This window comes from Colletes latitarsis, chromosome 14 (genome assembly GCF_051014445.1).
Source record: "Colletes latitarsis isolate SP2378_abdomen chromosome 14, iyColLati1, whole genome shotgun sequence".
NCBI lineage: Eukaryota > Metazoa > Arthropoda > Insecta > Hymenoptera > Colletidae > Colletes > Colletes latitarsis.
The window spans coordinates 11661499-11675077 of record NC_135147.1 but is presented as its reverse complement, the minus strand read 5'-3'; positions in this window follow the sequence as shown (position 1 = coordinate 11675077).

Sequence of the window (13579 nt, the reverse complement as noted above, 5' to 3'; positions counted from 1 at the left end):
GTTATCCTCTAAAATGTGGATCGAAACCAGGTTTAATTGTCTGTTTCAGTGTGGTACCACATTACTACGTGATTCAAACCCAAAAAAACCCAGGATCTGGCCAACAAGTATGCGAAGAAGGCAAAATCATGAGCCAGATGCGGGCATAGCCCAGTCCTAACCCAGACCTAACCGGTTTTATCCTCTAAAATACTGACCGAATCCAGGTTTAATTGACAGTTACCTGTGTGGTAACACATTACTACGTGATTCAAACCCGAAATAACCCAGGATCTGTCCAACAAATATGCGAAAAATGCAAAGTCATGTAGCAGATGCGGGCATAATCCAGACCTATCCCAGACCTAACCGGTGTTGTCCTATAAAATGTGGATCGAAACCAGGTTTAATTGACTGTTTCAGTGTGGTACCACATTACTACGTGATTCAAACCCAAAAAAACCCAGGATCTGGCCAACAAGTATGCGAAGAAGGCAAAATCATGAGCCAGATGCGGACATAACCCATACCTATCCCAGACCTAACCGGTGTTGTCCTATAAAATGTGGATCGAAACCAGGTTTAATTGACTGTTTCAATGTCGTACCACATTACTACGTGATTCAAACCCGAAAAAACCCAGAATCTGGCCAACAAGTATGCGAAGAAGGCAAAATCATGAGCCAGATGCGGACATAACCCAGCCCTAGCCCAGACCTAACCGGTGTTATCCTCTAAAACGTGGATCGAAACCAGGTTTAATTGACTGTTTCAGTGTGGTACCACATTACTACGTGATTCAAACCCGAAAAAACCCAGGTTCTGGCGAACAAGAATGCGATGAAGGCAGAATCATGAGCGAAATGCGGGCATAACCCAGACCTAACCCAGACCTAACCGGTGTTATCCTCTAAAATGTGGATCGAAACCAGGTTTAATTGACTGTTTCAGTGTGGTACCACATTACTACGTGATTCAAACCCGAAAAAACCCAGGTTCTGGAGAACAAGAATGCAATGAAGGCAGAATCATGAGCGAAATGCGGGCATAACCCAGACCTAACCCAGACATAACCGGTGTTATCCTCTAAAATATTGATCGAAACCAGGTTTAATTGACTGTTTCAATGCGGTATCACATTACTACGTGATTCAAACCAGGGAAAACCAAGGATCTGGCCAACAAGTATGCGGAAAAGTCAAAATCAAGAGCCAGATGCGGGCATAACCCAGACCTAACCGGTGTTATCCTCTAAAATATTGATCGAAACCTCGTTTAATTGTCTGTTTCAGTGTGGTACCACATTACTACGTGATTCAAACCAGAAAAAAACCCAGGATCTGGCCAACGAGCATGCGAAGAAGGCAAAATCATGTGCCAGATGCGGGCATAACGCAGACCTAACCCAGACCTAACCGGTGTTATCCTCTAAAATGTGGATCGAAACCAGGTTTAATTGACTGTTTCAGTGCGGTATCATATTACTACGTGATTCAAACCAGGGAAAACCAAGGATCTGGCCAACAAGTATGCGGAAAAGTCAAAATCAAGAGCCAGATGCGGGCATAACCCAGACCTAACCGGTGTTATCCTCTAAAATATTGATCGAAACCTCGTTTAATTGTCTGTTCCAGTGTGGTACCACATTACTACGTGATTCAAACCAGAAAAAAACACAGGATCTGGCCAACAAGCATGCGAAGAAGGCATAATCATGTGCCAGATGCGGGCATAACCCAGACCTAACCCAGACCTAACCGGTGTTATCCTCTAAAATGTGGATCGAAACCAGGTTTAATTGACTGTTTCAGTGTGGTACCACATTACTACGTGATTCAAACACGAAAAAACACAGGATCTGGCCAACAAGTATGCGAGGAAAGCAAAATCATGAGCCAGTTGCGGACATAACCCATACCTATCCCAGACCTAAAAGAGAGTTATCCTATAAAATGTGGATCGAATCCACGTTTAATTGACTGTTACTGTGTGGTACCACATTACTACGTGATTCAAACCCGAAAAGACCCAGGTTCTAGCGAACAAGAATGCGATGAAAGCAGAATCATGAGCGATGTGCGGGCATAACCCAGTCCTAACCCAGACGTAACCGGTGTTATCCTCTAAAATGTGGATCGAATCCAGGTTTAATTGACTGTTTCAATGTAGTACCACATTACTGCGTGATTCAAACAGGAAAAAACCCAGGATCTATCCAACAAGCATGCGAACAAAGCAAAATCATGTACCAGATGCGGGCATAATCCAGACCTAACCGGTTTTATCCTCTAAAATATTGATCGAATCCAGGTTTAATTGACTGTTTCAGTGCGGTACCACATTACTACGTGATTCAAACCAGAAAAAACCCAGGATCTGGCCAACAAGCATGCGAAGAAGGCAAAATCATGTGCCAGATGCGGGCATAACCCAGACCTAACCCAGACCTAACCGGTGTTATCCTCTAAAATGTGGATCGAATCCAGGTTTAATTGACTGTTACTGTGAGGTACCACATTACTACGTGATTCAAACCCGAAAAAACCCAGGTTCTGGCGAACAAGAATGCGATGAAGGCAGAATCATGAGCGAGATGCGGGCATAACCCAGATCTAACCCAGACCTAACCGGTGTTATCCCCTAAAATGTGGATCGGAACCAGGTTTAATTGACTGTTTCAGTGTGGTACCACATTACTACGTGATTCAAACACGAAAAAACACAGGATCTGGCCAACAAGTATGCGAAGAAAGCAAAATCATGAGCCAGATACGGACATAACCCAGTCCTAACCCAGACCTAACCGGTGTTATCCTATAAAATGTGCATCAAATCCAGGTTTAATTGACTGTAACTGTGTGGTACCACGTTACTACGCGATTCAAACCCGAAAAAACCCAGGTTCTGGCGAACATGAATGCGATGAAGGCAGAATCATGAGCGATGTGCGGGCATAACCCAGTCCTAACCCAGACCTAACCGGTGTTATCCTCTAAAATTTGGATCGAAACCAGGTTTAATTGTCTGTTTCAGTGTGGTACCACATTACTACGTGATTCAAACCCGAAAAAACCCAGGATCTGGCCAACAAGTATGCGAAGTAAGCAAAATCATGAGCCAGATACGGACATAACCCAGTCCTAACCCAGACCTAACCGGTGTTATCCTCTAAAATGTGGATCGGAACCAGGTTTAATTGACTGTTTCAGTGTGGTACCACATTACTACGTGATTCAAACACGAAAAAACCCAGGATCTGGCCAACAAGTATGCGAAGTAAGCAAAATCATGAGCCAGATACGGACATAACCCAGTCCTAACCCAGACCTAACCGGTGTTATCCTATAAAATGTGGATCGAAACCAGGCTTAATTGTCTGTTTCAGTGTGGTACCACATTACTACGGGATTCAAACCAGAAAAAACCCAGGATCTGGCCAACAAGCATGCGAACAAGGCAAAATCATGAGCCAGATGCGGACAAAACCCAGACCTAACCCAGACCTAACCGGTGTTATCCTCTAAAATGTGGATCGAAACCAGGTTTAATTGACTGTTTCAGTGTGGTTCCACATTACTACGTGATTCAAACCCGAAAAAACCCAGGATCTGGCCAACAAGTACGCGAAGAAAGCAAAATTATGAGCCAGATGCGGACATAACCCATACCTATCCCAGACCTAACCGGTGTTATCCTATAAAATGTGGATCGAATCCAGGTTTAATTGACTGTTACTTTGTGGTACCACATTACTACGTGATTCAATCCCGAAAAAACCCAGGTTCTGGCGAACAAGAATGCGATGAAGGCAGAATCACGATCGATGTGCGGGCATAACCCAGTCCTAACCCAGACCTAACCGGTGTTATCCTCTAAAATTTGGATCGAAACCAGGTTTAATTGTCTGTTTCAGTGTGGTACCACATTACTACGTGATTCAAACCCGAAAAAACCCAGGTTCTGGCGAACAAGAATGCGATGAAGGCAGAATCATGATCGATGTGCGGGCATAACCCAGTCCTAACCCAGACCTAACCGGTGTTATCCTCTAAAATTTCGATCGAAACCAGGTTTAATTGTCTGTTTCAGTGTGGTACCACATTACTACGTGATTCAAACCCGAAAAAACCCAGGATCTGGCCAACAAGTATGCGAAGAAGGCAAAATCATGAGCCAGATGCTGACATAACCCAGATCTAACCCAGACCTAACCGGTGTTATCCTCTAAAATGTGGATCGAATCCAGGTTTAATTGACTGTTACTGTGAGGTACCACATTACTACGTGATTCAAACCCGAAAAAACCCAGATTCTGGCGAACAAGAATGCGATGAAGGCAGAATCATGAGCGAGATGCGGGCATAACCCAGATCTAACCCAGACCTAACCGGTGTTATCCCCTAAAATGTGGATCGGAACCAGGTTTAATTGACTGTTTCAGTGTGGTACCACATTACTACGTGATTCAAACACGAAAAAACCCAGGATCTGGCCAACAAGTATGCGAAGTAAGCAAAATCATGAGCCAGATACGGACATAACCCAGTCCTAACCCAGACCTAACCGGTGTTATCCTATAAAATGTGGATCGAATCCAGATTTAATTGACTGTAACTGTGTGGTACCACGTTACTACGCGATTCAAACCCGAAAAAACCCAGGTTCTGGCGAACAAGAATGCGATGAAGGCAGAATCATGAGCTATGTGCGGGCATAACCCAGTCCTAACCCAGACCTAACCGGTGTTATCCTCTAAAATGTGGATCGAAACCAGGTTTAATTGTCTGTTTCAGTGTGGTACCACATTACTACGGGATTCAAACTAGAAAAAAACCTAGGATCTGGCCAACAAGCATGCGAACAAGGCAAAATCATGAGCCAGATGCGGACAAAACCCATACCTATCCCAGACCTAACCGGTGTTATCCTATAAAATGTGGATCGATTCCAGGTTTAATTGACTGTTTCAATGTGGTACCACATTACTACGTGATTCAAACCAGAAAAAACCCAGGATCTGGCCAACAAGCATGCGAAGAAGGCAAAATCATGTGCCAGATGCGGGCATAACCCAGACCTAACCCAGACCTAACCGGTGTTATCCTCTAAAATGTGGATCGAAACCAGGTTTAATTGACTGTTTCAGTGTGGTTCCACATTACTACGTGATTCAAACCCGAAAAAACCCAGGATCTGGCCAACAAGTATGCGAAGAAAGCAAAATTATGAGCCAGATGCGGACATAACCCATACCTATCCCAGACCAACCCGGTGTTATCCTATAAAATGTGGATCGAATCCAGGTTTAATTGACTGTTACTGTGTGGTACCACATTACTACGTGATTCAATCCCGAAAAAACCCAGGTTCTGGCGAACAAGAATGCGATGAAGGCAGAATCATGATCGATGTGCGGGCATAACCCAGTCGTAACCCAGACCTAACCGGTGTTATCCCCTAAAATGTGGATCGGAACCAGGTTTAATTGACTGTTTCAGTGTGGTACCACATTACTACGTGATTCAAACACGAAAAAACCCAGGATCTGGCCAACAAGTATGCGAAGTAAGCAAAATCATGAGCCAGATACGGACATAACCCAGTCCTAACCCAGACCTAACCGGTGTTATCCTATAAAATGTGGATCGAATCCAGGTTTAATTGACTGTAACTGTGTGGTACCACGTTACTACGCGATTCAAACCCGAAAAAACCCAGGTTCTGGCGAACAAGAATGCGATGAAGGCAGAATCATGAGCGATGTGCGGGCATAACCCAGTCCTAACCCAGACCTAACCGGTGTTATCCTCTAAAATGTGGATCGAAACCAGGTTTAATTGTCTGTTTCAGTGTGGTACCACATTACTACGGGATTCAAACTAGAAAAAAACCTAGGATCTGGCCAACAAGCATGCGAACAAGGCAAAATCATGAGCCAGATGCGGACAAAACCCATACCTATCCCAGACCTAACCGGTGTTATCCTATAAAATGTGGATCGATTCCAGGTTTAATTGACTGTTTCAATGTGGTACCACATTACTACGTGATTCAAACCAGAAAAAACCCAGGATCTGGCCAACAAGCATGCGAAGAAGGCAAAATCATGTGCCAGATGCGGGCATAACCCAGACCTAACCCAGACCTAACCGGTGTTATCCTCTAAAATGTGGATCGAAACCAGGTTTAATTGACTGTTTCAGTGTGGTTCCACATTACTACGTGATTCAAACCCGAAAAAACCCAGGATCTGGCCAACAAGTATGCGAAGAAAGCAAAATTATGAGCCAGATGCGGACATAACCCATACCTATCCCAGACCTAACCGGTGTTATCCTATAAAATGTGGATCGAATCCAGGTTTAATTGACTGTTACTGTGTGGTACCACATTACTACGTGATTCAATCCCGAAAAAACCCAGGTTCTGGCGAACAAGAATGCGATGAAGGCAGAATCATGATCGATGTGCGGGCATAACCCAGTCCTAACCCAGACCTAACCGGTGTTATCCTCTAAAATTTGGATCGAAACCAGGTTTAATTGTCTGTTTCAGTGTGGTACCACATTACTACGTGATTCAAACCCGAAAAAACCCAGGTTCTGGCGAACAAGAATGCGATGAAGGCAGAATCATGAGCGATGTGCGGGCATAACCCAGTCCTAACCCAGACCTAACCGGTGTTATCCTCTAAAATTTGGATCGAAACCAGGTTTAATTGTCTGTTTCAGTGTGGTACCACATTACTACGTGATTCAAGCCCGAAAAAACCCAGGTTCTGGCGAACAAGAATGCGATGAAGGCAGAATCATGAGCGATGTGCGGGCATAACCCAGTCCTAACCCAGACCTAACCGGTGTTAACCTCTAAAATATTGATCGAAACCAGGTTTAATTGACTGTTTCAGTGCGGTATCACATTACTACGTGATTCACACCAGGGAAAACCAAGGATCTGGCCAACAAATATGCGGAAAAGTCAAAATCAAGCGCCAGAGGCGGGCATAACCCAGACCTAACCGGTGTTATCCTCTAAAATATTGATCGAAACCGCGTTTAATTGTCTGTTTCAGTGTGGTACCACAGTACTACGTGATTCAAACCAGAAAAAAACCCAGGATCTGGCGAACAAGAATGCGATGAAGGCAGAATCATGATCGACGTGCGGGCATAACCCAGTCCTAACCCAGACCTAACCGGTGTTATCCTCTAAAATTTCGATCGAAACCAGGTTTAATTGTCTGTTTCAGTGTGGTACCACATTACTACGTGATTCAAACCCGAAAAAACCCAGGTTCTGGCGAACAAGAATGCGATGAAGGCAGAATCATGATCGATGTGCGGGCATAACCCAGTCCTAACCCAGACCTAACCGGTGTTATCCTCTAAAATTTCGATCGAAACCAGGTTTAATTGTCTGTTTCAGTGTGGTACCACATTACTACGTGATTCAAACCCGAAAAAACCCAGGATCTGGCCAACAAGTATGCGAAGAAGGCAAAATCATGAGCCAGATGCTGACATAACCCAGATCTAACCCAGACCTAACCGGTGTTATCCTCTAAAATGTGGATCGAATCCAGGTTTAATTGACTGTTACTGTGAGGTACCACATTACTACGTGATTCAAACCCGAAAAAACCCAGATTCTGGCGAACAAGAATGCGATGAAGGCAGAATCATGAGCGAGATGCGGGCATAACCCAGATCTAACCCAGACCTAACCGGTGTTATCCCCTAAAATGTGGATCGGAACCAGGTTTAATTGACTGTTTCAGTGTGGTACCACATTACTACGTGATTCAAACACGAAAAAACCCAGGATCTGGCCAACAAGTATGCGAAGTAAGCAAAATCATGAGCCAGATACGGACATAACCCAGTCCTAACCCAGACCTAACCGGTGTTATCCTATAAAATGTGGATCGAATCCAGATTTAATTGACTGTAACTGTGTGGTACCACGTTACTACGCGATTCAAACCCGAAAAAACCCAGGTTCTGGCGAACAAGAATGCGATGAAGGCAGAATCATGAGCGATGTGCGGGCATAACCCAGTCCTAACCCAGACCTAACCGGTGTTATCCTCTAAAATGTGGATCGAAACCAGGTTTAATTGTCTGTTTCAGTGTGGTACCACATTACTACGGGATTCAAACTAGAAAAAAACCTAGGATCTGGCCAACAAGCATGCGAACAAGGCAAAATCATGAGCCAGATGCGGACAAAACCCATACCTATCCCAGACCTAACCGGTGTTATCCTATAAAATGTGGATCGATTCCAGGTTTAATTGACTGTTTCAATGTGGTACCACATTACTACGTGATTCAAACCAGAAAAAACCCAGGATCTGGCCAACAAGCATGCGAAGAAGGCAAAATCATGTGCCAGATGCGGGCATAACCCAGACCTAACCCAGACCTAACCGGTGTTATCCTCTAAAATGTGGATCGAAACCAGGTTTAATTGACTGTTTCAGTGTGGTTCCACATTACTACGTGATTCAAACCCGAAAAAACCCAGGATCTGGCCAACAAGTATGCGAAGAAAGCAAAATTATGAGCCAGATGCGGACATAACCCATACCTATCCCAGACCAACCCGGTGTTATCCTATAAAATGTGGATCGAATCCAGGTTTAATTGACTGTTACTGTGTGGTACCACATTACTACGTGATTCAATCCCGAAAAAACCCAGGTTCTGGCGAACAAGAATGCGATGAAGGCAGAATCATGATCGATGTGCGGGCATAACCCAGTCGTAACCCAGACCTAACCGGTGTTATCCCCTAAAATGTGGATCGGAACCAGGTTTAATTGACTGTTTCAGTGTGGTACCACATTACTACGTGATTCAAACACGAAAAAACCCAGGATCTGGCCAACAAGTATGCGAAGTAAGCAAAATCATGAGCCAGATACGGACATAACCCAGTCCTAACCCAGACCTAACCGGTGTTATCCTATAAAATGTGGATCGAATCCAGGTTTAATTGACTGTAACTGTGTGGTACCACGTTACTACGCGATTCAAACCCGAAAAAACCCAGGTTCTGGCGAACAAGAATGCGATGAAGGCAGAATCATGAGCGATGTGCGGGCATAACCCAGTCCTAACCCAGACCTAACCGGTGTTATCCTCTAAAATGTGGATCGAAACCAGGTTTAATTGTCTGTTTCAGTGTGGTACCACATTACTACGGGATTCAAACTAGAAAAAAACCTAGGATCTGGCCAACAAGCATGCGAACAAGGCAAAATCATGAGCCAGATGCGGACAAAACCCATACCTATCCCAGACCTAACCGGTGTTATCCTATAAAATGTGGATCGATTCCAGGTTTAATTGACTGTTTCAATGTGGTACCACATTACTACGTGATTCAAACCAGAAAAAACCCAGGATCTGGCCAACAAGCATGCGAAGAAGGCAAAATCATGTGCCAGATGCGGGCATAACCCAGACCTAACCCAGACCTAACCGGTGTTATCCTCTAAAATGTGGATCGAAACCAGGTTTAATTGACTGTTTCAGTGTGGTTCCACATTACTACGTGATTCAAACCCGAAAAAACCCAGGATCTGGCCAACAAGTATGCGAAGAAAGCAAAATTATGAGCCAGATGCGGACATAACCCATACCTATCCCAGACCTAACCGGTGTTATCCTATAAAATGTGGATCGAATCCAGGTTTAATTGACTGTTACTGTGTGGTACCACATTACTACGTGATTCAATCCCGAAAAAACCCAGGTTCTGGCGAACAAGAATGCGATGAAGGCAGAATCATGATCGATGTGCGGGCATAACCCAGTCCTAACCCAGACCTAACCGGTGTTATCCTCTAAAATTTGGATCGAAACCAGGTTTAATTGTCTGTTTCAGTGTGGTACCACATTACTACGTGATTCAAACCCGAAAAAACCCAGGTTCTGGCGAACAAGAATGCGATGAAGGCAGAATCATGAGCGATGTGCGGGCATAACCCAGTCCTAACCCAGACCTAACCGGTGTTATCCTCTAAAATTTGGATCGAAACCAGGTTTAATTGTCTGTTTCAGTGTGGTACCACATTACTACGTGATTCAAGCCCGAAGAAACCCAGGTTCTGGCGAACAAGAATGCGATGAAGGCAGAATCATGAGCGATGTGCGGGCATAACCCAGTCCTAACCCAGACCTAACCGGTGTTAACCTCTAAAATATTGATCGAAACCAGGTTTAATTGACTGTTTCAGTGCGGTATCACATTACTACGTGATTCACACCAGGGAAAACCAAGGATCTGGCCAACAAATATGCGGAAAAGTCAAAATCAAGCGCCAGAGGCGGGCATAACCCAGACCTAACCGGTGTTATCCTCTAAAATATTGATCGAAACCGCGTTTAATTGTCTGTTTCAGTGTGGTACCACAGTACTACGTGATTCAAACCAGAAAAAAACCCAGGATCTGGCCAACAAGCATGCGAAGAAGGCAATATCATGTGCCAGATGCGGGCATAACCCAGACCTAACCCAGACCTAACCGGTGTTATCCTCTAAAAATTGACTGTAACTGTGTGGTACCACGTTACTACGCGATTCAAACCCGAAAAAACCCAGGTTCTGGCGAACAAGAATGCGATGAAGCCAGAATCATGAGCGATGTGCGGGCATAACCCAGTCCTAACCCAGACCTAACCGGTGTTATCCTCTAAAATGTGGATCGAAACCAGGTTTAATTGTCTGTTTCAGTGTGGTACCACATTACTACGGGATTCAAACTAGAAAAAAACCTAGGATCTGGCAAACAAGCATGCGAACAAGGCAAAATCATGAGCCAGATGCGGACAAAACCCATACCTATCCCAGACCTAACCGGTGTTATCCTATAAAATGTGGATCGATTCCAGGTTTAATTGACTGTTTCAATGTGGTACCACATTACTACGTGATTCAAACCAGAAAAAACCCAGGATCTGGCCAACAAGCATGCGAAGAAGGCAAAATCATGTGCCAGATGCGGGCATAACCCAGACCTAACCCAGACCTAACCGGTGTTATCCTCTAAAATGTGGATCGTAACCAGGTTTAATTGACTGTTTCAGTGTGGTTCCACATTACTACGTGATTCAAACCCGAAAAAACCCAGGATCTGGCCAACAAGTATGCGAAGAAAGCAAAATTATGAGCCAGATGCGGACATAACCCATACCTATCCCAGACCTAACCGGTGTTATCCTATAAAATGTGGATCGAATCCAGGTTTAATTGACTGTTACTGTGTGGTACCACATTACTACGTGATTCAATCCCGAAAAAACCCAGGTTCTGGCGAACAAGAATGCGATGAAGGCAGAATCATGATCGATGTGGGGGCATAACCCAGTCCTAACCCAGACCTAACCGGTGTTATACTCTAAAATTTGGATCGAAACCAGGTTTAATTGTCTGTTTCAGTGTGGTACCACATTACTACGTGATTCAAACCCGAAAAAACCCAGGTTCTGGCGAACAAGAATGCGATGAAGGCAGAATCATGAGCGATGTGCGGGCATAACCCAGTCCTAACCCAGACCTAACCGGTGTTACCCTCTAAAATGTGGATCGGAACCAGGTTTAATTGACTGTCTCAGTGTGGTACCACATTACTACGTGATTCAAACCCGAAAAAACTCAGGATCTGGCCAACAAGTATGCGAAGAAAGCAAAATCATGAGCCAGATGCGGACATGACCCATACCTATCCCAGACTTAACCGGTGTTATCCTATAAAATGTGGATCGAATCCAGGTTTAATTGACTGTTTCAGTGCGGTATCACATTACTACGTGATTCAAACCAGGGAAAACCAAGGATCTGGCCAACAAGTATGCGAAGAAAGCAAAATCATGAGCCAGATGCGGACATAACCCATACCTATCCCAGACCTAACCGGTGTTATCCTATAAAATGTGGATCGAATCCAGGTTTAATTGACTGTTACTGTGTGGTACCACATTACTACGTGATTCAAACCCGAAAAAACTCAGGTTCTGGCGAACAAGAATGCGATGAAGGCAGAATCATGAGCGAGATGCGGGCATAACCCAGACCTAACCCACACCTAACCGGTGTTATCCTCTAAAATGTGGATCGAAACCAGGTATAATTGACTGTTTCAGTGTGGTACCACATTACTACGTGATTCAAATCCGAAGAAACCCAGGATCTGGCCAGCAAGTATGCGAAGAAAGCAAAATCATGAGCCAGATGCGGACATAACCCATACCTATCCCAGACCTAACCGGTGTTATCCTCTAAAATGTGGATCGAATCCAGGTTTAATTGGCTGTAACTGTGTGGTACCACATTACTACGTGATTCAAACCCGAAAAAACCCAGGTTCTGGCGAACAAGAATGCGATGAAGGCAGAATCATGATCGATGTGCGGGCATAACCCAGTCCTAACCCAGACCTAACCGGTGTTATCCTCTAAAATTTGGATCGAAACCAGGTTTAATTGTCTGTTTCAGTGTGGTACCACATTACTACGTGATTAAAACCCGAAAAAACCCAGGTTCTGGCGAACAAGAATGCGATGAAGGCAGAATCATGACCGATGTGCGGGCATAACCCAGTCCTAACCCAGACCTAACCGGTGTTAACCTCTAAAATATTGATCGAAACCAGGTTTAATTGACTGTTTCAGTGCGGTATCACATTACTACGTGATTCAAACCAGGGAAAACCAAGGATCTGGCCAACAAATACGCGGAAAAGTCAAAATCAAGCGCCAGAGGCGGGCATAACCCAGACCTAACCGGTGTTATCCTCTAAAATATTGATCGAAACCTCGTTTAATTGTCTGTTTCAGTGTTGTACCACATTACTACGTGATTCAAACCAGAAAAAAACCCAGGATCTGGCCAACAAGCATGCGAAGAAAGCAAAATCATGTGCCAGATGCGGGCATAACCCAGACTTAACCCAGACCTAACCGGTGTTATCCTCTAAAATGTGGATCGAAACCAGGTTTAATTGACTGTTTCAGTGTGGTACCACATTACTACGTGATTCAAACCCGAAAAAACCCAGGTTCTGGCGAACAAGAATGCGATGAAGGCAGAATCATGAGCGAGATGCGAGCATAACCCAGAACTAACCCAGACCTAACCGGTGTTACCCTCTAAAATGTGGATCGGAACCAGGTTTAATTGACTGTCTCAGTGTGGTACCACATTACTACGTGATTCAAACCCGAAAAAACTCAGGATCTGGCCAACAAGTATGCGAAGAAAGCAAAATCATGAGCCAGATGCGGACATGACCCATACCTATCCCAGACTTAACCGGTGTTATCCTATAAAATGTGGATCGAATCCAGGTTTAATTGACTGTAACTGTGTGGTACCACGTTACTACGTGATTCAAACCCGAAAAAACCCAGGTTCTGGCGAACAAGAATGCGATGAAGGCAGAATCATGAGCGATGTGCGGGCATTACCCAGTCCTAACCCAGACCTAACCGGTGTTATCCTCTAAAATGTGGATCGAAACCAGGTTTAATTGTCTGTTTCAGTGTGGTACCACATTACTACGTGATTCAAACCCGAAAAAACCCAGGATCTGGCC